This window comes from Staurois parvus, unplaced genomic scaffold (genome assembly GCF_062004578.1).
Source record: "Staurois parvus isolate SC_StPar_1 unplaced genomic scaffold, SC_StPar_1.0 ptg000120l, whole genome shotgun sequence".
Classification (NCBI taxonomy): domain Eukaryota; kingdom Metazoa; phylum Chordata; class Amphibia; order Anura; family Ranidae; genus Staurois; species Staurois parvus.
Genome location: NW_028317916.1, coordinates 7,596,077 through 7,623,697, shown reverse-complemented (window position 1 = coordinate 7,623,697; position 27,621 = coordinate 7,596,077). Strand labels below are relative to the sequence as shown.

Here is a 27,621-nt window from a genome sequence, read left to right as displayed (position 1 = left end):
ACAATTTCTAATTAAGACTTGAAGGAATGCAAAAGTAATGAAACATTATTGATGCTGTGTGCACAATGAGTGCAGTGTGCAATAGATAGGAAAAGTATACAAAATAAAATACAATTTTATGGAGAATTTACACATTTCCTTTACAATCTCAATAGTAAAAAGGTCAGGTCTAAGCATGTATGCCCTTTACAAAATGATCTGGAGTGGGTGACTGGGGACAAAGAGAAGGCAAATTTATTAAATACATTCTTCAGCTCTGTGGATACAAAGGAACATGGAGGGGGGCTGAAGTCCATAATGGGGATGATATTGACATAGCACCAAATGAACCACTATGGCTCAAAAAGGATCTGGTCGAGAAATATTTAGACAGAATAAAGGTAAGTAAAGCAACTGGACCTGATGGCATACATCCATGGGTTCTAAATTAATTGAGCTTTGTCATTTCAAACAGACTCTTTAATGACTGGTATAGTACCACCGGATTAGTGTAAGGCCAGTGTGGTGCCAGTATTTAAAAAGGGGTCTTTACCAAGTGACCATAGATCTGTTAGTTTTGCTTCTATAGTTTGGACGATACTGAGGAGTTTAGTAAAAGACCATGTAGGTGAGTTCTTTGCTAGAAAAAAAACATTTTAAGCAATAGACAGCATGGATTCATGAAAGACAGAAGTTGTCAAACAAATCTGATTTCCTTTTATGAGGAGGCAAGTAAAACCTTGGACAGAGGGGTGGCTGTGTGTAAGGCAAAGTCTACAGGCTTGGAAAAAACAGTTTGTAAATGGATAGAAAACTGACTAAAAGACCATATTCAGAGAGTAGTGATTAATGAGTCATACTCTGAATGATCTGAATGGTTGTTAGTGGTGTACCCCAAGGTTGGGAACTTTTGCTTTTTAATATATTTATAAGTGATGTAGGGTCTGGGAATAAAAGTACCATTTCAATCTTTGCAGATGACACAAAGCTATGCAGTGGAATACTATCCTTACAGAATGTCTCCAATTTACAAGCTGGCCTCAATGCACTGTTTAATTGGACAACTGTGTGGCAAATGAGATTTAAAGTTGATAAATGTAAAGTTATGCACTTGGGGACTAAAAATACTCATGCATCATACATACTAGGGGGAATGCAACTGGGGGAATTAATAGTAGAGAACGATCTGGGTGTTCTAGTAGATCATAGGCTTAATAATAGCATGCAATGCCAAGCTGCGGTTTCTAAAGCGAGCAAAATCCTTTCTTGTTTTAAGAGGGTTATAGACTCAAGAGAGAGAGATATTATTTACCAGGTACCCCTGTACAAATCATTAGTAACACCTCATCTGGAATATGCAGTTCAGTTTTGGGTACCAATTCTCAAAAAGGATATTGGGGAACTGGAGAAAGTGCTGAGAAGGGCAACCAAACTGATAAGAGAGATGGAGGAGCTCAGTTATGAGTAAAGATTAGAGGAACTGAATGTATTCTCTCTTGAGAAGAGGAGATTAAGGGGGGATATGATCAACATATATAAATACATCAGTGGTTCATATAGTGAACTTGGTGTAGAGTTATTCACCCTGAGGTCATCACAGAGGACAAGGGGGCACTCTTTACATCAAGAGGAAAAGAAATGTAATCTCCAAACACTGAAAGGTTTCTTCACAGTTAGAGCTGTGAAAATGTGGAATAGACTCCCTCAAAAGTTGGGTCTGGCCAGCTCCGTGGATTGCTTTAAAAAAGGCCTAGATTATGTCCTAGATACACAGAATATAACTGGATACTAACATTTATAGGTAAAGTTGATCCAGGGAATATCCTATTGCCTCTCTGGGGATCGGGAAGGAATTTTTTTCCCTGCAGGAGCAAATTGGATCATGCTTTGCTGGGTTTTTTTTCCCTTACTCTGGATCAACTGTGGGTATGGGATTTTTTTTTTTTAATGGTTGAACTGGATGGACTTTTGTCTTTTTTCATCCAGACTAACTATGTAAGTGTAGAATTTAGAACCAAAAGGAACATTGATGACAATAGAATGGGTTTAAAAGGCTAGTTGTCTGTTGTTTGTTTTAGTTGTCTGCTGTTTATTTTAAAGATGCATTGGCCATGTGGAAATTGGGGTTTTCCCTCACACAACTACTTCCCTGGCCATTAGTTAAATGGGGTAGAGCAGGTGTTAACATGTATAAATACATAAGTGGTCCATATAGTGTAGAGTTAACCACTTTAAGGTTATCACAGAGGACAAGGGGGCACTCTTTACTTCTTGAAGAAAAGAGATTTAATTGCCAAATAAAGGCTTCTTGACAGTAAGAGCTGTGAAAATGTGGAATAGACTCCCTCTAGAGCTGGTTCTGGCCGCCTCAGTAGATTGTTTTAAGAAAAGCTTGGATGCTTTCCTAAATGTGCATAATATAACTGGATACTAATATTTATAGGTAACATCGATCCAGAGAATATCCAATTGCCTCCTGGGGGATCAAGAAGGATCTTTTTTTCCCCCACTGGAGCAAATTGAATCATGCTTTATTGAAGTTTTTTTTTTGCCTTCATTTGGATCAGCTGTGGGCATTGGATAAAGCATATTGAAGTTTTCTATTTTTTTTTCTCTGGTTGAAGTGGATTGACTTGTGTCTTTTCAACTAGATTAACCTTGTAACTTTTAAGAGCTTATTACTACGGCTGCAAAAAGAAGTGTTTTTTCCAGGAATGTTTCTATTTTTCTTTGTCTGAACGCAAGAGCATTGCTTTCTATGGGAAACTGTATGTACACAGCAGTGTAAAATCAGTAAACTTGCACTGCATTTACAAAATTGGCATCTGTGGTCCTGCATACAGACCGTAAATTATACAGTACGCAATTAAATGTTTGTGCGAATGCTTACACATCCTTATCTAGTAGAATAAATAACCAATAGGAAATTCTAGGACTTTTAAGGTGTGACTCATCAGAACATTAAGTGCATACAAACACTTTTTAAAACCATCATTTTTTATTAATGCATAGAGAAAAAATTTATTAAAATCTTCTATACATGGTCAAAAAATAACCCTGAATAGTTACCCCTGGGCTCATTATGTTTTTTTTGTAGTGGCATATGAATATGTTGGTTCACTCAGATATATATTTTTATTTTCAGTTTTTAATTTTTTTTTTCAACTGGTTTTATGGGGGCCTCTGTCCTGCTGAAATGTTGCATGCGTACAGAGCACTTTTTGCACAGGATACTAATATACTCATTGCTGTTTCTTCTTATGGCCATGTGCAAGAGGCCTAAGGGGTATATTTATGAATCAAATATTCACCGCAAGTGTATTTTCATTGCGCATGTGTTTAAATTTCAATGATTGATTACCTGCAGTTAATGTTTATAAATAAAGTATTTAAGATAGTGAAAATATTGTATAATGTCAGTTTGCCCATTCTGAGTCCAATTCTAGATCAAACTCGGAGAATCATGGCTCAAACTTTACTTAAAGCTTGAGATTCATCGGGACAAGTTAGCATTTTTCAGTCCTGTGTATACCAGGAATTAAAGTCTAAATAGTCAGTAGGTCATATAGATGTACTAGAATAAAAGACTTTGCCATTTTTATCAGAATGGTGATATGTGGAAAATGATTCTTAATAGCTTTAATTGAGTCTAAAGGGTCACATCCAGCTCAGAACCGTGAGAAACATAATTAACAGATCTTTCTTTTCAACCAACTGGTTGTGCAAATGCAGGACTAATTGTAGGTGTTAAAATATGATCTCTACCCTTTTCTGTCCCAGAATTAAAAAACTGGTATATGTCTTGTTTTTATTCATTTTGTACCAAAAACTCTGATCAATATATTTATTATTAGTACTATTATTACAGATATCTATATAGCTCTTTACATACATATATATATAGATAGATAGATAGATATTACATTCACATCATATTATAATTCTGTTTTTTTTTCAGTTCTCTTATATAGCTTTGACATGTTCTAACTCTGGTTGTCCTAAATATACCTGTCAGGATAGGAATGTGGTAACTGTTTTTTTTTTTCTTTAGAAAACACATGGTCCAAGCTGGTTATCTTTATTCTTGCTTCACTAGTTAGTGTGTCACTACCTGAGAACAAGCATTCCCATATCAGTTGTCTAGACAGATGACTTTGAATGTCTAGTTTTGTTCTGAAGGCTGAATTTACAGGTGCTTTGTGGTAATGCAGCAAATCCTATGGATGTTTTCACACTGTGATGCCATTTGTTATGAACTGCATCCCAATACACCTTTTAAAGCAATGTAATGTACCACTGTCCACTGTGTTGTACTGCATCACTAAAAATCATGCATGTACTTTTTTTTTTTTTTCTTTTTTATGTTTTGTTGTGCGTTAGGCAGCCCAATCAAATGACACGTAGGGGTTGATTTACTACAGGCAAATATACTGTGCACCGCAAGTGCAGTTGCTCCAGAGCTTAGTAAATGAGGTAAAGCTTCACCTTGCGAAGAATACCCAATTATATGCACGGAAAATAAAAAACAGAATTTTTGTTTGCACATGATTGGATGCTAAAATCAGCAGAGTTTCCCTTCAATTTAATGCTGCCCATCAGATCTATAGCAGCTGGACTTGAAGTGCAATTGCAGTGCACAGACTATTTGCATTAAGTAAATCAACCCCATAACGTGTCTTATATTTAGTCCCGTTGACAGTGGTCACCAGGACAAATAGGTTGCATCTCCCAAGCAGGGACAAACATGGCAATAAAACCTCACAGGGTTCTTAACAATTCCACACACTATCCAAAAAAAATGGCCTAAGATACACTATAATATTTTATTTTCCAATAGTTTTTATTGATTGATGTTTATCAAGTTACAAATAGTGTAAAGACAAATGTCAGGTTGTAATAAAAAAAATGTCAACCAACACATAAGAACACTGGTTATAACAAACAACAGACATATCTTAGGAAATTAGAGAATCTGTGCGAAACCACCTGGGCAAGTAGGATAGAAAATACCCAGCAATAAGTCCACCTGATATATGAAAGTCAGTGATTGTAGCCTCAAGAATCGCACAGAACAAGCTCTAAGGAAAACATGACAGATGTTGTATAACGAGTAAAAGAATATACTCCGCCCCAGAAAATGGAGGAATAAAAAGGGGGACAGCAAAAAGTAAGAAGTAGGTGGGAACAAGAAAAGTAGAGAAGAGGGTTGAATCGGGAAATATCAAGGCACAGAAATGTATTGAATCCATGGGTCCCACGTTTTATCAAATTTGGTAGTATTATTGTGTAGAATACAGGTGAGTCTGTCGTTAATCATGATCCAATTCAATTTGTTCTTAACATATTCAAGTGGAATAAATGATCTCTTTCAATGTGTAGCTGTAGTGATTCTTGCTGCTAATAGCATATCGGTGAGCAATTTAAGGGATTTTTTTGGCACTGTAATTGTAAATTTATGGAAGAGAGCCGTCTCCGGAGTCCTGCGAACTATCACCCCGTCACCGTATAGATAAGGTTAAATATGCGGATCCAAAATCTAGTTACTATCGGACATCACCACCAAACATGGAACATAGAGCCCATCTGGCTGCAATGCTGAAAGCACATTGTTGAAGCAGACAGATGCATCCTCGCAATCCAGGTTGGGACCAGGTACCAGTGCAATAATATTTTATAATTTGCTTCAATTAAGGTGGTATTAATGGAAACCTTGGATAATGCTAAGGCTAAATTTTGCCAATCTGATACATCATAGCTAATATTAAGGTCCTGTTCCCATTGATCCATATAGGGAAGTTTACAACTTGGATCAGTAAGAAGGGCATACACCATAGAAATATGTCCTCTAGAAAGATTGTTACTCTGACAGGAGAGTTCAAAGTTGGTAAGAGTGGGTGGTCCCTCCTAGTAAAGTAATTTTTGAGCGGATAAAAGAGGCAGTTTGATTAAATCTAAAGATTTCGGTGGGAGGCATCTGCAATTTTTCTTTAAAATATTGAAGAGAGTAAACTCAGGCACCCTGTATTTAGTCTCCTATCCACAGTAATCCCTTGTTGATCCACCACTGAAATGGGGCCGGAACCAAGTCAGGTACAAATTCCAGATTACAAAAGAAAGGCCAAAGGCGTATGCGTGGAAGCTAGAGATTTGCGATAGCGCACTCTATTCCAGACCGACAACAAAAAAGATAATGTGGGACATAGTATAGGAGGGAGAGATTGATTAGGGAGCCAGAGTAGGGAACCGACTGCCAAAAGATGACAGGAGAGAGCTTCAATAGAAACCTAAAGTGGAACAGATCCCTTAGTGGTAGTATAGGCCAGTTGCGCTATTTGGGCGGCTTGGAAATGTGTGAAGATTAGGGAGGCCAATCCCACCATGTGACTTTAAAGCATATAGAGTTTTCTGGTTCATCCAGAGCCTTCTGTTGTTCCAAACAAAATGAAGCACCTCGCCTGTAGATGTTGTAGCTCACGTCTCGGAATTGGTATCGGTAAGGTTCTAAAAAAATATAGCAGTCGAGGCAAAAACATCATTTTAATAGAGTTGATACTGCCAAACCAAGATATAGAGTAAGCAGCCCAATGACGAAGATGCTCCTTAAGGTGTTTAAAAAGAGGGGGATAGTTCGCTTGATAGAGGGTCTCAAATGAAGCTGTCAAGTTAATCCCTAATTAGGGCAAAGAGCTGTGGGCCCATTGAAAGTTGTACCTAGTCCTAAACTGTCATTCTGTGGGAGAGGGTAACGAAACATTAAGGGCTGTCGTTTTATTGGAATTTAATGAAAGCCCAGAAAGGTCAGAGAAATGGCGCAAAAGAGATAATACAGTAGGTTAGGTATGGTAGTCAGAGCGGAGGTAACATTCATTAGGACATTGTCAGCAAGTAAAGCACATTTATGTTCCTGATGTCCGCAGTGGACCCTGTGAATTTCAGGATGAGAGCGGATCGACATAGCCAAGGGTTCTATTGCCATTGCAAAAAGTAGTGGGGAGAGTGGGCAACCTTGTCTAGTACTGCTTCAAATTTGGAACACGGGATCTGTAGCCTCTAATGGACGCTTCAGCTTGAGGGAGTGTTGTATAATGACTGTAGTAAAATAAGGAATGTAGGACCAAATCCAAAAGCTCGCAAAATAGTAAATAATGCCAGGTTAAGCTGTCAAAGGCTTTATGGAAGTCCAAAGAAAGAAGCAACATCTCAGGAGAGAGAAGGGATTCCCAATCAGAGTGGACAGCAGAAATCAAAGCTATGGACCTACGAATCTGATCCAACGTTTGGCGACCAGATATGAAACCCGATTGGGCTTTGTGGATATATTGTGCCAGAAAGGAATTAAGACACAGGATCAACAGTTTTGTCAGGATTTTTAGGTAACAATTAGCGAAATAAGCTGATAATTAAGGATATCAGTAGCGTCCTTGTTAGGCTTAGGGATAACACTAACATATGCTTTATTTTCATCTAAAGGAATCACGCCGTCCTCTTTCAGGGAATTGAAGTAAAGGACCATGTGGGGGAGAAGTTGTTCAGAAAAAGTTTTATAATAAACATTTGGTAAACCGTCAGGGCCCGGGGATTTATGTGACATTAGCATTTTAAAAACCTGAAAAAGCTCCTCACTAGTTATAGGCTGTTCCATTAGTTCCCTATGAGCCTCAGCAAGAGATGGAAGCCGCAAGGGTCCCAAAAAGTCATGGAGCAAGGAAGGCTCAATGGGCTAGGGTTGGCTGTATAGAGTAGCATAGAAATTATTGAATTCCTAAAAGATCTTCTGAGGATCCTGTGAGATATGACCTTTTTGAGAGCCTAAGTTTAGGAAGGGCCAAATAGGTATGTTTACTGGAAAGTTTACGTGCTAAGAGTGAACCTGGTTTACCCACCATGTGAAGAATTTATGGTTCATCCATCGTAGTTGTTTTTACACCTTCAAGGTGAGACAAAGGTTAAGTTCTAAACAAGCTTGTTCCACCTTAAGTAACATTGCTGGAGATGGGGCAAGTTTGTGTTGGGCTAACAAAGCCTCATATGCCCTAGTTTTGGCAGAAGTCAACTCTTCGCGGGATTGTTTAAGTCTAGAAGATAGTTGGATAAAAAAAACTATGATAGAGGCCTTATGAGCCGCCCAGTTAATAGCAGGGATCGTATCTTTCGCTTTATTAATGGTGAAATACCGTATATACTCGAGTATAAGTCGAGTTTTTCAGCACATTTTTTGTGCTGAAAAACGGCCCTGTAAGGGACCGCCTGGAGGTACCACTAGCACTCCACTGAATAGGCGTCCCCAGCGCACGGAATCTAAGTCCCAGGGTGCTTGTTCACCAGGGCCCCTGATGGTGGGGATGGACTTGGAGCCCCCTGAGACCAGGTCGTGGCTACTGGGTGCGTCCGTCAGTGGTAGTGGTATGCGCCAAGGGCTCCCACGGGGAAGAGTCTGATGTGAGGAGGTCAGAAGACAACACTGCAAGGGATGGATGGATGAGCAAGGTCAGACGGGCCGGGTCGGTAACAGAGAGGACGGCAAGGTACAAGGCAGCGGGCATAGAATGGTCGGGTCACACGCCAGGTCAGCAACAGCAGGTCAAATCCAATCAGGGGCATTCAAGAGAGAGGTCAGGCAAAGCAAGGGTCAGAATAGGAGAAAGCAGCAAGGTCAGGTACAATCCGGGTCAAAACTTACAAGGTACAGGTTCACAGGATTCAGGGAAGACCAGAAGGCACTGAATGACAGCTCAGGGCCATTTAAATATCCTGCCCTGTGCTGCCATTGGTGCCCAGCTGGCGGCCGCGGCTTCTACTGCGCATGCGCGAACTCGAACGCCGCGGCCGGCCCGGACCTAGTGCCCGTGTCCCTGCAGAGGGCGGTGCACTGCGCCTGCGCCGGGACCATCGCGGCAGGGATCGAGGAGATCCCTGACATTGCCCCCCCCCTACGGGCAGCCTCCGGATGCCCACCCGATCTCTCCACCACGGGTGATCGCGAAAAAACCTCCGGACAAGTCTGGGTGCATGGATATTATGGGCTGGTTCCCAAGAATTGTCCTCAGGGCCATAGCCCTTCCATTTGATAAGGAATTGGGTCTGGCCTCCCCTCCTTCAACACTTCAGGATTGTTTCAACCTCAAATTCTTCTTCTCCCTCGACCGTTATGGCTTCCGGGGGTCTAGATTCCCAGTCAGGGAAGGCATCTGGGAACACTGGCTTCAGCAGGGACACATGGAAGACTGGGTGGATCTTGAGCATGTCAGGGAGGACGAGTTCATAGGCCACTTCGTTAACCATCCGTTTAATGCAGAAGGGGCCTATAAATTTGGGTCCCAATTTCTTTGACGGGCAAAGCATCTTTAAATTGGACGTCGCTAGCCAAACCTTCTCCCCAGGCCGCAACACCAGATCTCCTCTCCGTTTCCTGTTGAATGCCTTCCTGTAGTCTTCCTGGGCCCGACTGATGGCCTCTTGAAGCTTCTTATTGTTCGCGGAGAAAAACGTTACCACATCTTGCGTTGCTGGTACTGGGCATTCCGAGACCAAATCCGGGAGGAAGACTGGGTGAAAGCCATAGTTGGCAAAGAACGGGGACTGTCCCGTCGCTGAGTGGCGGGCGTTGTACGCAAATTCCGCTAGAGGTAGAAGTGGCATCCAGTCATCTTGAGTAAACGAAGTATAGCATCTTAAGTATTGCTCTAGGGTCTGATTGGTCCTTTCGGTTTGACCGTTAGTTTGAGGGTGGAACGCAGAGGAGAGAGACAATTTGATGTCCAGGGCGTTGCACAGTGCTCTCCAAAATCTTGACGTGAACTGGACCCCCCGGTCCGAGACAATGTCTTCGGGGACCCCATGCAGCCTTACTACCTCACGAATGAAGACTCGCGCGGTCTCGGCCGCCGAGGGGGTTTTCTTCAACGGGATGAGGTGGGCCATCTTGGACAAGCGGTCCACGACCACCAGGATTGCCGTGTGGTCTAGTGAAGGCGGAAGCTCGACTATAAAATCTAATGAGATCTTTTGCCAAGGCCGTTCAGGAATAGGTAAGGGTCGCAGCAGACCCCAAACTTTGTTTCTTGCTGGCTTGTTCTTCTGGCAGGTGATACAGGACCTTACATAGCCCTTACAATCTTTAGCCATGTCTGGCCACCAGAATGAGCGTCGGAGAAGTTCCAGGGTCTTTTCTGGGCCAAAGTGCCCCGCCATCGGGTGGTCATGGCAATGCCCCAAGACCAGGGTTCGGGCTTCCTCCGGCACCACAATTCGATCTTCCCTCCATAGGAGTCCCCCCTTGTTCTGGAGCGGCCCTCCGCCTGGGGTAGAGAAGGTTGTGGATGCCTCCATTAGCTTGGAACGAAGGTCCGACTGAAGGGCCAAGAAGTTACCCGAGGACAGGATGGTGTTGGGTACTGGGATCTCCTTGGCGTCCTCGTACATCCGTGATAACGCATCCGGCTTAGTGTTCTTTCATCCAGGCCAGTACGTAATGTGGAAGTTGAATCTTGAAAAGAATAGTGCCCATCTCGCCTGTCGCGGGCGTAGACGCTTGGCGGTTCTCAGATATTCTAAGTTCTTGTGGTCAGTAAATATTAAGATGGGGTGCACCGCACCTTCCAGCAGGTACCTCCATTCCTCTAACGCCGTTTTGATCGCCAGTAGCTCTCGATCACCGATATCATAATTCTTCTCCGCTGGGGTAAGCTTCCGTGAGAAGAATGCTACAGGATGGAGCAGTTCCTTGGTGCCTTTCCGCTGGGAGAGGATGGAACCTACCGCATTCTCCGATGCATCTACTTCCAAGATATAGGGCAGGGCGGCGTCTGGGTGACTCAAAATGGGTGCCGAGGTGAACAGCTTCTTCAAGGCTTCAAAAGCTTCCTGCGCCTCTGGTGTCCATCTGAACCGGGTTCCCAGCTTGGTTAGCTGAGTAATGGGGGAGACCAGACCCGAGAAGTTCTTGATGAACTTCCGGTAAAAATTTGCAAAACCGATGAATCGTTGGACGCCTTTCCTGTCTGTGGGTTCAGGCCAATCCAGTATTGCAGCGACTTTCTGGGGATCCATCGCGACCCCCGCGGTGGAGATAATCAGGCCCAAGAAGGCAATGCTGGATTGTTCAAAACAACATTTCTCTGCCTTGGCGTACAACCCATGCTGCCGCAATCGCCCCAATACCTTTGCTACATGTATTCTGTGTTCCCCCAAAGACGGGGAGAAAATCAGAATGTCGTCTAAATAAACGATAACAAAGACATCCAGAAAGTCCCTAAAAATATCATTCACAAAGTGTTGAAACGTGGCCGGAGCATTACACAGCCCGAACGGCATGACTAGATATTCAAAATGGCCGAAGCGGGTGCAGAAGGCCGTCTTCCACTCGTCCCCCTCCCTTATGCGAATCAAGTTGTACGCCCCCCTCAGATCCAGCTTTGTAAAAACCACTGCTGTCTTTAAACTTTGGAACAACTCTGATACTAACGGCAGTGGGTAACGGTTCTTTATCGTGACCCTGTTCAATTCCCTGTAATCGATACACGGCCTTAAGGTTTTGTCTTTCTTTTCAACAAAGAAAATTCCCGCCCCCGCCGGTGAAGTGGAGGGGCGGATGAACCCCTTCTGGAGGCTGTCCTCGATATATTCCTTTAGGGCCCCCAATTCGAGCTCTGAAAGGGGGAAGATTCGCCCAAAAGGAATTTCTGAGCCGGGTAACAGGTCAACGGGACAGTCATAAGGGCGGTGGGGGGGTAGAGTATCGGCTCCCCGTTTGCTGAACACATCTAGAAACTCATGGTAGACTGCAGGGATTACTTGTTTTAATTCAGCTTCCCCCTCAGAGCACAGGAGGATTTGGGGGACCCCCGGGCCCGAAGTGCGGCAGTATACCCGACAGTATGGGGAAGGGAACGAGATTACTCCGGTCTCCCAGTCAATCTGGGGGTTATGGGCCCGTAACCATGGGAGCCCCAGAATGACTGGGAAGAGGGGTGAAGCTATAGCATCCAGGCGGAGGAGTTCCTGGTGCTGGCCGGCAATGACAGTGGTGATGGAGGGGGTTTCCTGGTTCACTACCCCCGATTTTATTCGGGAACCGTTGGCCAAATAAATATTGAACCCCTTCTGTTTAAATTGGAGAGGAATACCCTGCTGGTGAGCAAAATTAATGTCCAAGAAGCAGCTGCATGCCCCCGAATCAATTATGGCCGATACTTCCACGGTCCTTTCTGGAAGCTGAAAGGAAAGGGGTACCACTAAGTATTGGGATGGACCAACATTGCCAATGGATAAGGAAGAAGAGGTGCACTTACTCAGTTTCTGCGGGCAGGATCGTACCATATGACCAGCTTCACCACAGTAGAGGCACAGGTTCTGGGATCGTCTGCGCTGATGTTCCTCTGGAGATAGTTTAGGCCGTGCCAGGCCGAGTTGCATGGGTTCAGGGATATCTCCAGGTGGCCGGTTCTGGATGTTTGGCCTAGGTGCTTGACTGGGACCTTGAAATGACCCCCAGGGATTTCCATGACCCTGGCCAGACCTCTCAAACCTGCGTTCCCGCAGTCTACGGTCAATTTTAATGGTCAGTGCTATTAAGTCCTCTAAAGTCTCAGGTACCTGCACCCGGGCGAGCTCATCTTTCAGGCCTTCTGATAGGCCTATACAGAACTGATGCAGGAGTGCGAACTCGTTCCAGCGTGTGTCCCCCATCCAGCGCCTAAACTCAGACGCGTACTCCTCCGCCGCTCAGCGGCCTTGCCGGAGCGTGTACAAAGTAGCTTCAGCAGAAGCTGCCCGCTGTGGGTCATCATAAAGGATGGCAGCCGAACTAAGGTGAGGGTCATTTTTTCCCCGTAATCGGTGGGCCCAGTCTTGGGGTTCACCCTGCAGGAGGGAGATGACGAACCCCACCTTCACTGATTCAGTCACGAAGGTCCGGGGTTGTAACTCAAAATAGAGAAGACAGGACTCGCGGAATGATCTGAAGCGTGTGCGGTCCCCATGGAAACGTTCCGGTAAGGGTACTCGGGGTTCAGCCGCCGGGAGTGGTGCGGATGCCCCAGACATCAGCACAGGGGCTGCTACGGCTGGGGGTGTGGGGACCGCGGCCTGTTGTCTTGGAAATTCGCTTTAACGAATTTCTCCTTACCGTGAGTACTCGCAGTTGGATGCGCAGAAATCCCCCATAAAGCTGTGCGAATCTCGCTTACCACGACTGCAGCCAAACTACACGATTCCTGCCCATCCAAATACTTTGGTTCTGTTGAATTTGTGGGTGATTGGAGCTCCGTTACCCTAGAATGATCACACGACACTCTAAGGCTGGTTGCAACTCACATAAGGACCGGCTTTAGGCCCAGCTCTCTGTTTTTATTAAAAATACACACATGCCCCCCACATGAATAAAGTCAAACCCCTCCCACCGAACAATGCAATGGGGATTGCCTATACAGAAGATGTACATTCCAATTGGAGCATAGCCTTTGCTATTATCTATCACTGGTCCTCCCCCATGAACCTTCTGAGGTCAGCAGACTTCCTCCCCTTCCCCCCTATGAGCCATCTGAGGTCATATTTCCTGTCCTACTAGCTTCTATTGGTATGTAAAATTCTCTGCACAAGCATCTCCCTAAAAATATCAGTCTGTACCTGGATGGGCCCGATACGATCTTTATTAAAACACATCCATCCAAGATACAGTTTCAAGTTGGTAATGGGTTGTAAGATATGCATAAGCCTACACGTGGAGTTCACACCGCTTGCGCATTGCGTTATGAAGCCCATGTGGTACCATGCTGCTGATATGTGGATACAGGCCCACGGTCTACTGACAGCAGCATTCGCATGGAATGCCGTGGTGGTATACACGCCGGTCTATAAGCGCAGATCTGCCATCTCATCCACTACCAAGCTGAGTACTGTAATACATACATTGTACATGCGCATGGCCCAATTGCAGCCTTCAGAGCTTTAATTAAGCCACACGAGAGACATATGAATAACACGAATACATGACACATTTAAAGTTCGACCAACAATACAAAATTTCCATGACATTCCCTCCTGTTTTATCATATTCTCCTCGTGTCCCTTCTTGATCTTCTTCAGCTTGATGGGTGTAGTCTCAAACTTCAAAGAGTTCCTGTAGTTGTCCCTGAGAATAAAGCTCCACGGGGTACCTGAAACAACGAGACCCGACGCAGACTCGACGCAAACAGGCTTGATTGAAGCGATGATCCTCAAGAGCGTTGGAACCTTCACTACAGGAAGGCTCTTGCAAAAACCACAAACAGACTTGTGGTATGAATAAAGCTTGTGATCCCACGGTGGTCTGGGGAGATCCAGCAACAGATTCTCAAATTGCCCCTGCAGACGGGGCCACACAAGGCTGGTCTCGACCCAGACAGTTTTCCAAATCGCAGACACAAACCATGATGAGGCTTGAAGCTTGCTTGAAGGTCTTGGAGAATGTGGTCTTCAGAGAGATTAAATTAGAGGGAAGCCAGGACGTAATCTGTAGAGAAGGTGGATGGTTGGTGAGGTCTTCCTCCGATCAGTGGTTGGAGTGGGATCCCAGGAGCGGGCATGGAGATGTGGTCGTCTGCCCGAGCTTGGTTTACACGGTCGATGAGGCAACAGGAACATCTCACCGCGGCATATAAAAGGCAGATGAAAAAGAGAAGCATCAGGATATACACTCCCACTTCCTTCAACCAAGATCCGATGGAGAACAGGAAATCTCCCAATCCTCCCAAACCCTTGAACGGATTCCAACCCTCACTAGCTATAGCTCTAGCTTTTCCCTGTAGTTCACTAACTTTGTCCATATGGGCCTGGACCTTGTCATCGGTGTCTTCTATCCAAGTACAACAATCCTCTCCGATGAACTCACAGAACCCCCCTTTGGCGGCTAAAAGGTAATCAAGGGCCATCTTCTCCTGAAGCACTAAAATTCCCATCTGCCGTTGTTCTTGGGCAATTTCTCTGACAGCCTCTACGGTCTCGTTAAACATACTATCCACGATGACAGAAAAATTGTTCAGGCGCTTCATAAGTTCTATTCCCCATCCTGTCCATGAGGGGAACCAAGCCCATGCCTGGTCGCCCTCAGAGAACAGTTCCCTGCGAACTCTCCCTGCCATCCTTACCTTCTTGTGGACCATCAACTCTTCATGGTCCATCACTACATAGGATGCGGGGACTAGCTTTATGAGGGCACACGAACCTTTCGCGTTCTGGGGAAATGTTCTATAGGCTGCCGAACCACACAGAAAATAGTATGGACCTGTCAGAGCAGAGCAGGAGGAGTTCCTCGTTCGGCCTCTGGCACTGAGCAACAGTTGCACAGACTGGGGGATTGCTCCCTCAGTCTGCACACCACATCCGTCCTTCCAACACACGTGGTCTGGTCGGTCAGTGTGGTTACTCAGAAAGGAAGTCTGGTTAGTCAGATTGACAGTTATACCTCCCTCGCAGGTGGTAGTCCCAACAAACTTGTTACCTGTGCCAAAGCTGATGTTAAAGCACACCTGAGGGCTGCCTAGCTGCCCAGTTACCCATAATGGACTGACGAGGGTCCTACAGGAGCTAGAGCTAATATTGGTGCTAAAACTGATGTTACCTGCTAAAAATGTGTCATTAAGTTCTACCGACAAATGTCTACGTGGGGGCTGACCAGGGGTCCCTTGCTTTTTCATGCCGACGCGGATGTCATATAGGGCATGAACAGCGGCCATTGCGGACATGTGATGACTGGGTGGGGGCTTTGAGCATACCCAACAGTTGGTTTTGTTGGCGGTTCTGGCTAAACGCAGGTGCATTTTAAATAAAAGGTTGGGGTATCTGCCATCTTTTCCTCCGTTCACACACATGTATGACATACAAACAAAAAGAAAAAGGAAAATGACACCCCTCATTCTCTGGTGTAGCTGAGAAGCTTCTTGCAGTGGCTTGCGTGCACCCAGTTGTCTCGTCCCTCGAGCTTGAGTGAGGTAGGTGTCGTCAGCTGGACTTGGTATGGTCCGGTGAACCGTGGCTCGAGTCCGGTTCTTTGATGTTTCTTTAGGACGACCCAATCACCTGGCTCAATAGAAAGAACACCTGTTATTGTATTTGGATCGGGGAGCGATTCGCGAACCCGATGGTGTATCTTCTGCAGCTCCCGTTGCAGAGATTGCACATAACCTGTAAGCTGTGAATGCAAAGACGACAACTGTTGAGGAAAGTACAACCCTGTTTTGGGAGGTCCCCCAAACAACACCTCGTAGGGTGACAGCCCATGTGGTTGCCGAGGGGCATTCCGGATGGAATAGAGGGCAATGAGGAGACACTCAGGCCAAGGTTTTTGGGTATCGGAAGACGTTCAACCTTACCGCTACTCTCGGGGTGATATGGGGTGTGTCGCTGCTGACTCCAGTTCCACCAAAGAAATGCAGTCGTGTCCTTTGGAAGAGAGATTAGTAGTGGACAAAGAAGACATGTTAGCAGAAGAGGTGTTAGTATTGTTAGTCGTGTTGCAAAATTCAGCACTGTCATTGCTGTCCTCCCCCCCCTTCTCATCTTCCGACACAGGAAGAAGAGAAGCTGGGTTAAGAATAGTGCATCGTTTGATAGTGAGGTTAGTAGGGGTTAGGAGGGCTTTCCCCTGAGAGGGGTACCTTGCCTTGGATGTCCTGTTTTCGCAGGACCGTTCTTGCTGCACCGGTGTCAGTGAGGCAAGGGAGGGGATATTTTAATTCCTCTAGAAAAAGATGGATCTGGGCCGACACCGATTTGTCAACTTCCTATGAGAATTCATAGGAGTTACTTACCATGGTGGTCATAGGGGCGGAGGACTCATCAGGAATGAACTGCCACCGACCTTTAGGTAATTGGGGACAGCTCCTCCTCATGTGCCCCGTTTGGTGGCACTGGAAGCACCTGGGTGGGGGCCTATCCTTCCTGTGACCCAGATCCCTTGGTTTTTCGTGTGGGGTCTGGGACATAAGAACTTTGGCCTTGTCTTGTTTTCTTCTATCCATTTCCCTCTCTATTGCCGCAAGAGTGGAAAGGATAGCAGGGATAGACATCTCATTATATTCGGGTCGGGCCAGAACCAGCCTTTCCCGAATTTTAGTATCGATGCCTTCCAAAAATTTGGCCCGCAACAGAATGTGCGTCGCGGTCACCTTTACCCCTTCAGTTGGAGCATCAGGTCCAACTTCCAGATCTGCATCCAGTGCCGTCTGCTTGAGACGGCGCCAGAAGCAGGCGCTTTCCTCATTAGGACCCTGGGTGAGCTTCATCATGTCCGTAGTAGAGGTAGCACCATACATTTCTGGAAGCTTTGCCTTTAGCTGTGTACAGAACTCTTTGCCCCCTGAAGTCATCTCCTCATGCGTGGTTATAGAGCACCCTGCAATCACTGTACTGGCCACTTCCATGCCCACCTTTGCCCGTAGGATCTGTGCACAATCTGACCCGCTCATACCATAGCTGAACTGGTTTTGTCCAAACATTCGAGCAAATCCTCTCGGATTGACTCGATAGTCCGGGAGCTCAGCCAGAATAGTGCGGATCTCTGCCGGGGTGAAGGGGACATGCCAAACTACCCGTTCCCCTAAAGTCCGTTCCCCCCGTGCATTGGGAGGACCTTCAAATTGCTGCACCCTGACTGGATAGGCCTCGGTCCGGGAAGAGTGCAAGGGCTGACCCAGCATCATCGGTGGGCTTAGATTAACCACCTCGCTTACTGCACCTTCAGGTTTGAGGTCCCTCAGATCAGGGTATAGCTGGGGGGCAGGGGTCTGATCAGTGGTTCGTAGCGCTTTGATGCAATCCGCCCTGTTTTTTTAACCGGGTGTCTATTCCCCTTGATTCACAGATAGTCTGCAAATCGGTTGTTGAGTAGGCTTCATAGTTGGAAACAGAAGGAGCTGGGGTGAAGCAGGGAGAAGGGAGAGGTAGAGGCAGAGGCTGAGGCATAGAGACAGAAGACACAGAAGGTATGTCAAGAGTGACGTCACTAACAGAAGAGACAGGTGCAGTTATACTTATCTCAGCCACTGTTGGTTGTTGGGGGACCCCAGCAGACCCTGATCCTGCCTGCCTTAGTAGAGTCAGCCCTGAAAGAGCTTCTTCCACCTCTGACACTGGATCCTCCTGTTTTATTCCCTCTGGAGGCCAGGTATACATCACCTGGTTCTTCCGGACAGACACCAGTTTATGTATGCCCTGCTTCCCTAATCGGATTGACCTGTGAAGCCATAGCTGTGCGATCTCTAGTTCTGACGCCTGCATCCGTGGTCCAAATTCAGAGATGAATTTTTCCCACCTCCATGCGTCAAATGTACCTTCCCGGGGAATTTCCCATCTGGTACCCTTCGACCATTTATTCCACCTTTTGAGGGGTTCTGTAGACTTCCCCCCCAAACTCACCTTCATCAGTTGTGCAGCTGTCCTTACCCTGAAGAGGGCTGGTTCCCCCTCTCTCTTCATGGACTGACTACTGCCCATCGTGACTAGTCACTGGTATATATCCCGCGTCCGGGTACCTGTTTACCCCCTGGAGCACTCGGTGGGATCCTACCGAGAGGCCTGATTCCACCACTTTCCCAGCACAGCGTAATTTATGTGATACTTATCGATCACCCGAAGCGCATCAAGTGGCGGTCAGACTGAGAGCACACCTCCCACTCCCACAGCGCAATTTGTGTGATCCTGACCACCCGAAGTGTTTGTGGTGACCAGGACTTCCCTGGACCGCCCACTCACACAGCGTAATTTATGTGGTTCTCATCACCCACTGTGTTTGGCAGGCCACACCGCACAATGATGAAAGTGGCTTTTCTCTCCCTGCACACAGTAGCTAACACAAGTCAAAACAAAAAGAGGGGTTCTTGGATGTTACTTAGGGGTCACTGGTTGGGCAGAAACCTGCTAACTGACCTTTAGGAAATTTGTGTAAAGGAAAAAACTTTCCTAATACACACAGAAAAACCCTTTTTCAACCTGAAAAACTGTTAAAAAGGACAAAGTGGATCCTTATGAAAAACACGGGACGTTTCACAGTAAAACAATTACACAGAGGTAAACCGAAAAACTGCGCCAAAAGTAACCTTGTTGCTGACGCAAAAATCACTCCTATCAGCACCGCTAAACGATCCACGTTATACACGCAATCTTTACTGCAACCACCTAGAACCGTTTACACAAAAAGTCTGCTGGACGTGAAACACGCGACACAGCAGCTTAAAACAAACCCGCTTTACAATAAGGAACTACTTTTAACAGGAAAAACACAAGAAAAACATAATCACTATACAAGAAATCTATGTGCAAAAACCCAGACTACACCGCGCTCATTAAATGTGGAACACGTGAAGGGAAAACTCGCTTAATACACTTTAAATTGGCTGGCAATACGCAAATTTAAAGCTAAAAGCAAACAAATGAAACTGTAAAAAATTTGGATTAAAAACACAATATGGGTCAAATGCATATAGGAAACTTCATGCACATTGCATAGAGATTACTGCACATTTGGTAGCCAACAAAATGGCCACCAAACAAAAGGAGTCCATGTGGTTTAGTCAAGAAAATGACCCCCCACAGAGAAACACATGGTAGACTCTAGCCTCAAAATTGCCTCTTACATAAAACAGACTTTTAGACAGAACATACACTGGACAATTACACAACAATATGAAGTACACATACAACACAATTTGGGCACAATCACAGAACGGACATAAAACACCAACATATCACACTAACATGCACATGTAACAGAAAGGACCCCCTGCTGCATGCTTGCTGGGAGCAGTAGTACCACAAAACATTGTACAGATCACATACACACAGAGATCTTACAACAGTTAACAATTAACCTAAGCCTTTCAGCACTGTAATAATTACCTCACGTGGAGGGGGTAAAGCAATCACCACAGTACCTACAGCCCACAAATACTTACCTAACACTATGCAACAACTTTTACCCACTAAAACATATACCCGTTTAATTTTTGGTTGGAAGATTTTTAAACTTGACCAAATCCAGCCAACCAAACCCACCCCCCTGCTGCTCTCAGCAGAGACAAACCCTCGTCTTTCACCCACAAATCAAGAGTTTAGGACAAAAAACGAGGTCCTTGTTAAGCGGTATTTCTTGTTAGCTAACAGAGAGCGAAATCAGCCACACGAACACGCAAAAAGCGATCCTCTTAATGGCAGAGAGACCTGAAATGTGCCGGCATACTTTTTGCTAGTTCATGATGGCCATTCCCCCCTCGTTCTAGGTTAGCTACGCAAGAATACGCGTTAGTATCCACCAGGCTCGCCAAACTGTCTTGGAAATTCGCTTTAACGAATTTCTCCTTACCGTGAGTACTCGCAGTTGGATGCGCAGAAATCCCCCATAAAGCTGTGCGAATCTCGCTTACCAGGACTGCAGCCAAACTACACGATTCCTGCCCATCCAAATACTTTGGTTCTGTTGAATTTGTGGGTGATTGGAGCTCCGTTACCCTAGAATGATCACACGACACTCTAAGGCTGGTTGCAACTCACATAAGGGCCGGCTTTAGGCCCAGCTCTCTGTTTTTATTAAAAATACACACATGCCCCCCACATGAATAAAGTCAAACCCCTCCCACCGAACAATGCAATGGGGATTGCCTATACAGAAGATGTACATTCCAATTGGAGCATAGCCTTTGCTATTATCTATCACTGGTCCTCCCCCATGAACCTTCTGAGGTCAGCAGACTTCCTCCCCTTCCCCCCTATGAGCCATCTGAGGTCATATTTCCTGTCCTACTAGCTTCTATTGGTATGTAAAATTCTCTGCACAAGCATCTCCCTAAAAATATCAGTCTGTACCTGGATGGGCCCGATACGATCTTTATTAAAACACATCCATCCAAGATACAGTTTCAAGTTGGTAATGGGTTGTAAGATATGCATAAGCCTACACGTGGAGTTCACACCGCTTGCGCATTGCGTTATGAAGCCCATGTGGTACCATGCTGCTGATATGTGGATACAGGCCCACGGTCTACTGACAGCAGCATTCGCATGGAATGCCGTGGTGGTATACACGCCGGTCTATAAGCGCAGATCTGCCATCTCATCCACTACCAAGCTGAGTACTGTAATACATACATTGTACATGCGCATGGCCCAATTGCAGCCTTCAGAGCTTTAATTAAGCCACACGAGAGACATATGAATAACACGAATACATGACACATTTAAAGTTCGACCAACAATACAAAATTTCCATGACACTGTGGGGCAGGAACGGATATAGTGCAGGTCTGGAATTGGGTTTCAATCTGCTGACATCTATCCTGCAGGGCCGATACGGCCTGTGTCAAATTAGACAGGTGCCTGCAGATCTCCTCAAGCGGCGAGGGCCCTCCTCTAGACTCAGTCATGGCCTTCTGGTACTGTAAGGGACCGCCTGGCGGTACCACTAGCACTCCACTGAATAGGCGTCCCCAGCGCACGGAATCTAAGTCCCAGGGTGCTTGTTCACCAGGGCCCCTGATGGTGGGGATGGACTTGGAGCCCCCCGAGACCAGGTCGTCGCTACTGGGTGCGTCCGTCAGTGGTAGTGGTATGCGCCAAGGGCTCCCAAGGGGAAGAGTCTGATGTGAGGAGGTCAGAAGACCCCACTGCAAGGGATGGATGGATGGATGAGCAAGGTCAGACGGGCCGGGTCGGTAACAGAGAGGACGGCAAGGTACAAGGCAGCGGGCATAGAATGGTCGGGTCACACGCCAGGTCAGCAACAGCAGGTCAAATCCAATCAGGGGCATTCAAGAGAGAGGTCAGGCAAAGCAAGGGTCAGAATAGGAGAAAGCAGCAAGGTCAGGTACAATCCGGGTCAAAACTTACAAGGTACAGGTTCACAGGATGCAGGGAAGACCAGAAGGCACTGAATGACAGCTCAGGGCCATTTAAATATCCCGCCCTGTGCTGCCATTGGTGCCCAGCGGGCGGCCGCGGCTTCTACTGCGCATGCGCGAACTCGAACGCTGCGGCCGGCCCGGACCTAGTGCCCGTGTCCCTGCAGAGGGCGGTGCACTGCGCCTGCGCCGGGACCATCGCGGCAGGGATTGAGGAGATCCCTGACAGGCCCCCTCGGCTTATACTCGAGTCAACGTCTGCAGGGGGGGCGCGAGGCTCCGTCAAGGGGGGCGCGTACAGGGGTGGGCAGAGGGCTGCTGTCTCTTACCTGGCTCCCACGATGATCCATCCAGGAAGCGCTGCTCCTTCCGTCACTCCGGCCACTCCCTCACTCCTGCCGCTCAACTCTGCCTCCTCACCAGTGATTGTCCGCCAGAACTGTAGCTCAGGAAAGGTACACAGGCGGCCAATCACGGGCGAGGAGGCGGAGCCGAGCGGACCCGCGAAAATCGAGTGAGGGAAAAGCCGGTAAGTGTGCAGTGCAGAGGTGCTGCTGCAACCACATATGCTGGCTGCAGCAGCACCATACTGCAACAGGGGTCAGCAAGTGTCATTGGTGTCAGTGGGAGGAATAGTGCCGCATCATTGGTGTCACTCATACTAATGATGGGGCATTATTCCTCCCACTGACACCAACGATGGGGCACGATTCCTCCCACTGACACCAATGATGGGGCACTATTCCTCCCACTGATACTAATGATGGGGCATTATTACTCCCACTGACACCAACGATGGGGCACTATTCCTCCCAGTGATACCAATGATGGGGCACTATTCCTCCCACTGACACCAATGATGGGGCACTATTCCTCCCACTGACACCAATGATGGGGCACTATTCCTCCCACTGACACCAATGATGGGGCACTATTCCTCCCACTGATACCAATGATGGGGCACTATTCCTCCCACTGACACCAATGATGGGGCACTATTCCTCCCACTGATACCAATGATGGGGCACTATTCCTCCCACTGACACCAATGATGGGGCACTATTCCTCCCACTGATACCAACGATGGGGCACGATTCCTCCCACTGACACCAATGATGGGGCACTATTCCTCCCACTGATACTAATGATGGGGCATTATTACTCCCACTGACACCAACGATGGGGCACTATTCCTCCCAGTGATACCAATGATGGGGCACTATTCCTCCCACTGACACCAATGATGGGGCACTATTCCTCCCACTGACACCAATGATGGGGCACTATTCCTCCCACTGACACCAATGATGGGGCACTATTCCTCCCACTGACACCAATGATGGGGCACTATTCCTCCCACTGACACCAATGATGGGGCACTATTCCTCCCACTGATACCAATGATGGGGCACTATTCCTCCCACTGACACCAATGATGGGGCACTATTCCTCCCACTGATACTAATGATGGGGCTTATACTCGAGTCAATAGTTTTTCCCAGTTTTTTGTGGTAAAATTAGGTACATCGGCTTATATTCGGGTCGGCTTATACTCGAGTATATACGGTAAGCGTTCAAGTGATCAACTACTTCGAGACTGGTTGACTCATTGATAAGAAAGGACTCATTCAATCGCCAATGTGGCTTGGCCAGGTTCGTAGTTAAGTCAGAAAGCGTTAACATCATCGGGTCATTGTCTGACCAGGACGTCGACACAATTTTAGCCGAGTTTAATTTGGACAGCAGCTCCGTTGGGAGAAAGATATGAGCAATATGTGAGTAATAATTGTGAGTTCTAGAATAATGAGTGTAGTCTCTGGAGGTAGGATTGGCCTCCCTCCTATGCATCTATCAGATTATAGTGGTACAGAAATTGTGCAAATTCTCTACTTTGTTTTGGAGGGGATTTAAGTTTGGTTGTACGTGATTTGTCTAGCATTTGATGTAAAGTCAGATTCGAGGCCCCCTCTAAAATTACATCTCCTTCCAAATCCGGTGATAAAAATTGAAACAAGGATTGAAAAAGGCTAACTGATTCAAGTTAGGGGCATAATAAATCAGAAAAGTCACCAAATTTCCCCCTAAATGACCTTTGACCAATAGATATCGCCCTTCTTTGTCCCTCATCACCTTCGATTCGGTAAAGGATAACCGTCGTGCTAGAAATAGCACTACCCCTCATTTTGTTTCAGATGCATTAGTGAAGAAGCATATAGGGAAATCCCTATAAATATACCTAGGTATAAAAGAGGAAGCAAAATGGGTTTCCTGTAACGCAACTATATCAGTTCCTAGGGATTTATAACGAGAGAAGACCTTAAGACGCTTAGCGAAGGATCCCAATCCTTGCACATTATGGAGAGAGTAAGTGAACAATGCTACTAGTAGGTCTTAAGGTGGACATTGAAAAAAGTCAAAACAGCGATGGAGAGACTTGTACCCCCGCCCGTGTGAATACCAAGTATCCCGGACCAAATCGGAAATCCCAAGACAACCCACAAATAGAAACCATGAACATAAAGCGGGAAAAAGAAAAGACAAAAGATGCTGAGCCCATAAAAAGGCTAGCATCAAACTTAGTGGCAAAATAACAATATACAGCATAAAACAGTGGAATACCAAATATCCCAAACACAAAGTCAGGGTGAGAGTCTTTTGATTAGGGAGAGCACCTAGACTCTTCCCAGCACCATGGGGTCTGTAAAAGAACATGGACATTAAAGGCTCCGAACATCAAAAGCCAGAGTACTTGGCATGTAAACATTCTAGCTCATAAATAATTAGAGATTGATATGATTAGAAAACACAGCCTGCGCAATAACAATTCAAAAAATAACAAAGGCGGAGGCCAACATCCCACAAAAGGACCACGGAGAGGTCCCCGCCCTGTAGAAAATCAGCTAGCAACCAGCAGAGTCCTTAGGGAATTGGACGAGGAGTAGCAGGTTTCTTCTTCCTGGAAGATGAAGACCACAGAGGCGGAAGTGGAGGAGGAGGGCCGTCTACTTTGGGAGGAACCTGCGAGGAGGGGCTAAGGGAATCAAAGCCCAAATTTAGCAAAAAATTTTTCTCCTTCAGAAAATGTAGAAAAGGCTTAGGATTTGCCATTGTAAGCAAATTGTAAATGAAATTGATAGTTCTATCTATACCGAATGTCCCTTTGAATTAAAGGTGAAAGCAACAGTTTTAACACCCTCCGTTTTTGGATAGTAGCTTAAGAAATGTCTGCAAAGATTTGAATCTTGTATCCCTCGATTGCCAAATCTGGTTGTTCCCTGGTGTAGCGTCACTGCCTCCTTAATTCTTAAAAAATGGGGTTTTATGATTATATCCTGAGGGGGCCCATCTGGTTTTAAGGGGACCAGACCTCTATGGATGCGGTCTATCTCCGTATGGATTTCAGCAGCATCCAACACTGCCAATAGTATATAAGTATATCTTTGACCGTTTCCAGTAGACCTCTAATCTGGAAATTATACTTGTGAGCGCTGTTCTCAAGGTCGTCTATTTTTGCATAGGCTTCCTTAAGGCGATTTTGTAGGTCTGCAATCTTAGTAGAGTTCTGTGACACTCTGTGGACTGTATAATCAACTTTATTTTCAATGTTCTCCAGGCAATTTCTAATCTCCCTAAAATCTTGCTTTAGGTCAGAAGCTAATTTAGTGGTAGCTTTTTCCAATTCCCTCTTGAAGTAAATCAGCAAAACAAGCAATAAGAACAGAGTCCCCTGAGTAGTGTGGGGTCATGGAAGGATAAGCAGGAGATTCCACTGGACGTTCAGGAACTGAATCCTGGCCGCTGATTTGGCTGTTGAATATGTCAGCCATTTCCCTGTCTAGCAGGGAGGAAGCCTGGGAATTGTGGCCTGGTGACAGGGCTGCAGCCTGAGGAGGCGACCTGGTGGGGCTAGAGGGAGTGGAGTGAACACTCATGTGATCCTGGGAGCCATCACGATGTGCCCCAGGACTGGGGAAGGAGAGCTGGGCCCGCTGTGATGTAGACTGCTTCTCTTCGCAGCTGAAGAGCTCTGGGAGCCAGGGCCGGCCGCCATCTTGCCGCCCCCTCCCTTCTTCATGGAGGCAGTGCAGGAGCAGCCCGCAGATTGCCCAGCCGATTGGGTGGACATCGGAGGTCCCCCTCCACAAGTAGGCCTGGTAAGTGGTGGAGAGGAACAGAGTTGGGAGCTGCTAATTATGCCCCTCAAGGCGCCAGGAAGGTGTGACACGATCAAAGTTGTATCCGCTCCGACCGCCCGCGCATGCGCACTCCACTATAATATTTTAACTGAACCCTAGCCCTATGGGTCTATAGACTTGAATGGGATGTTGCTCCTGTTATGTGGATATATCCATTTCAGTTCTGCGCCTTTAGTGTGTGGGCAGCCCAAAACTAGATCCAAATGCACAAACACATTTTTACTCTTTGCACCAAGAGCTAATCCATGTCTCTTGAATAAGATTTGTGCGCTTTTTTTTTCTCAGTGTAATAAATTATAAATTCCATATTATGAAGTGTTACAACCTTGACATAAAATTGATTTAATGGAGATGTTACTATTTGATATATACATCACTTTGAAGTTACAAAACATTGTTATTGTGATACAAAAATAAAAATGCAGACGGTTGCGTGCAAGTACTTGGTGGTATCACCCTTGGCTATTGTTATAGTTTTGGGGTTTTTTTACGCATCTGGATCGTGCTATTTTTCCTTATTTGTCTTGGTAAAATTACTTTAGCTTTGTCGGGCTGGATTGAGACTGTTGATGAACAGCAAATTTCAGAACTGAAAGTACTTTCTGAGATTTTCTCTTCAATTGTGGTCTCTGATTTGACTGGGCTATGCTAACACATTTCAGTCAGATTACCAGTCGCCACAGTAGCTTTGACTGCATGGTAGTAGGTCATTGTCCTACTATCCTGCTTATATAGTAAAACAAAAAAAAAGATTTTTTTTTTCTCTATAGTTGACCTGAATTTTGCTCATTCTAGTTTCTCTGTCCCTGATGATGAAAAAAAATCCCAGTAACAATGTAATCTCCACTGTGTTTTACCAAAGGACATGTTGTTTTGTGAGTTGGTACAGGGCATCTTTGTTGGCTTTCACCTGCACAGTTTTGGTCTTATCAATCCAGAGAATCCATATCAACATGTTTTTCATATTTTCCAAATGTTGTTTGGTAAACTAAACATTGTTCTGTCTTCCAAAAAGATCAGTTTTGTGGGGGTGTTTGAGTTGTACGTGTCCCTATTTGAGCGGTACACCTACCTATCTCACTGACTTATATATGTAAAAGTGTTATAAACAAACTTTAAATAAAAACTGTGAAGTCCATCAATCAGTCCATCAAACAGTTATTAACTCTCACTATCCTATAATATCAAAGTTCAAGATGTTCAGAAATTCTTCTAACGATCTCCCATGTGCATGTACCTCAAAAAAAAGGAAATAATATATAGTGCATTATCCTTTATATAATATAAACTTAATTCATCTCCCACAATTCAGTGACAAATAGTGATAATGGTGAAAAAAACGGTGAAAATAGTGAAATAATCAGTGAAAACACTATGTGTGTGAATCACCCTTCAATCCCACACACAGAAAGATATAATTGCAAACTGGTGTGCACTTCTATTCATAGTAAGGGTACCCTTACCAACATTTCAGAAAACACATGCTTATATCAATCCAACAGCTTTCTCAGGATGAATGATCTCCACAATCCTCCCTGGATTGCTGATCCCACTGTTTCCAGGCACTTTACTCCATCCAG

At 45.7% G+C, this 27,621-nt stretch overlaps 1 protein-coding gene across 6 annotated transcripts in view; it reads left to right on the top strand.

Moving 5' to 3' along the window:
- CADPS2 (calcium dependent secretion activator 2) overlaps positions 1-27,621 on the top strand; it is a 694,049-nt gene that overhangs the window by 193,961 nt on the left and 472,467 nt on the right. The gene's annotated exons all lie outside the window — the stretch shown is intronic.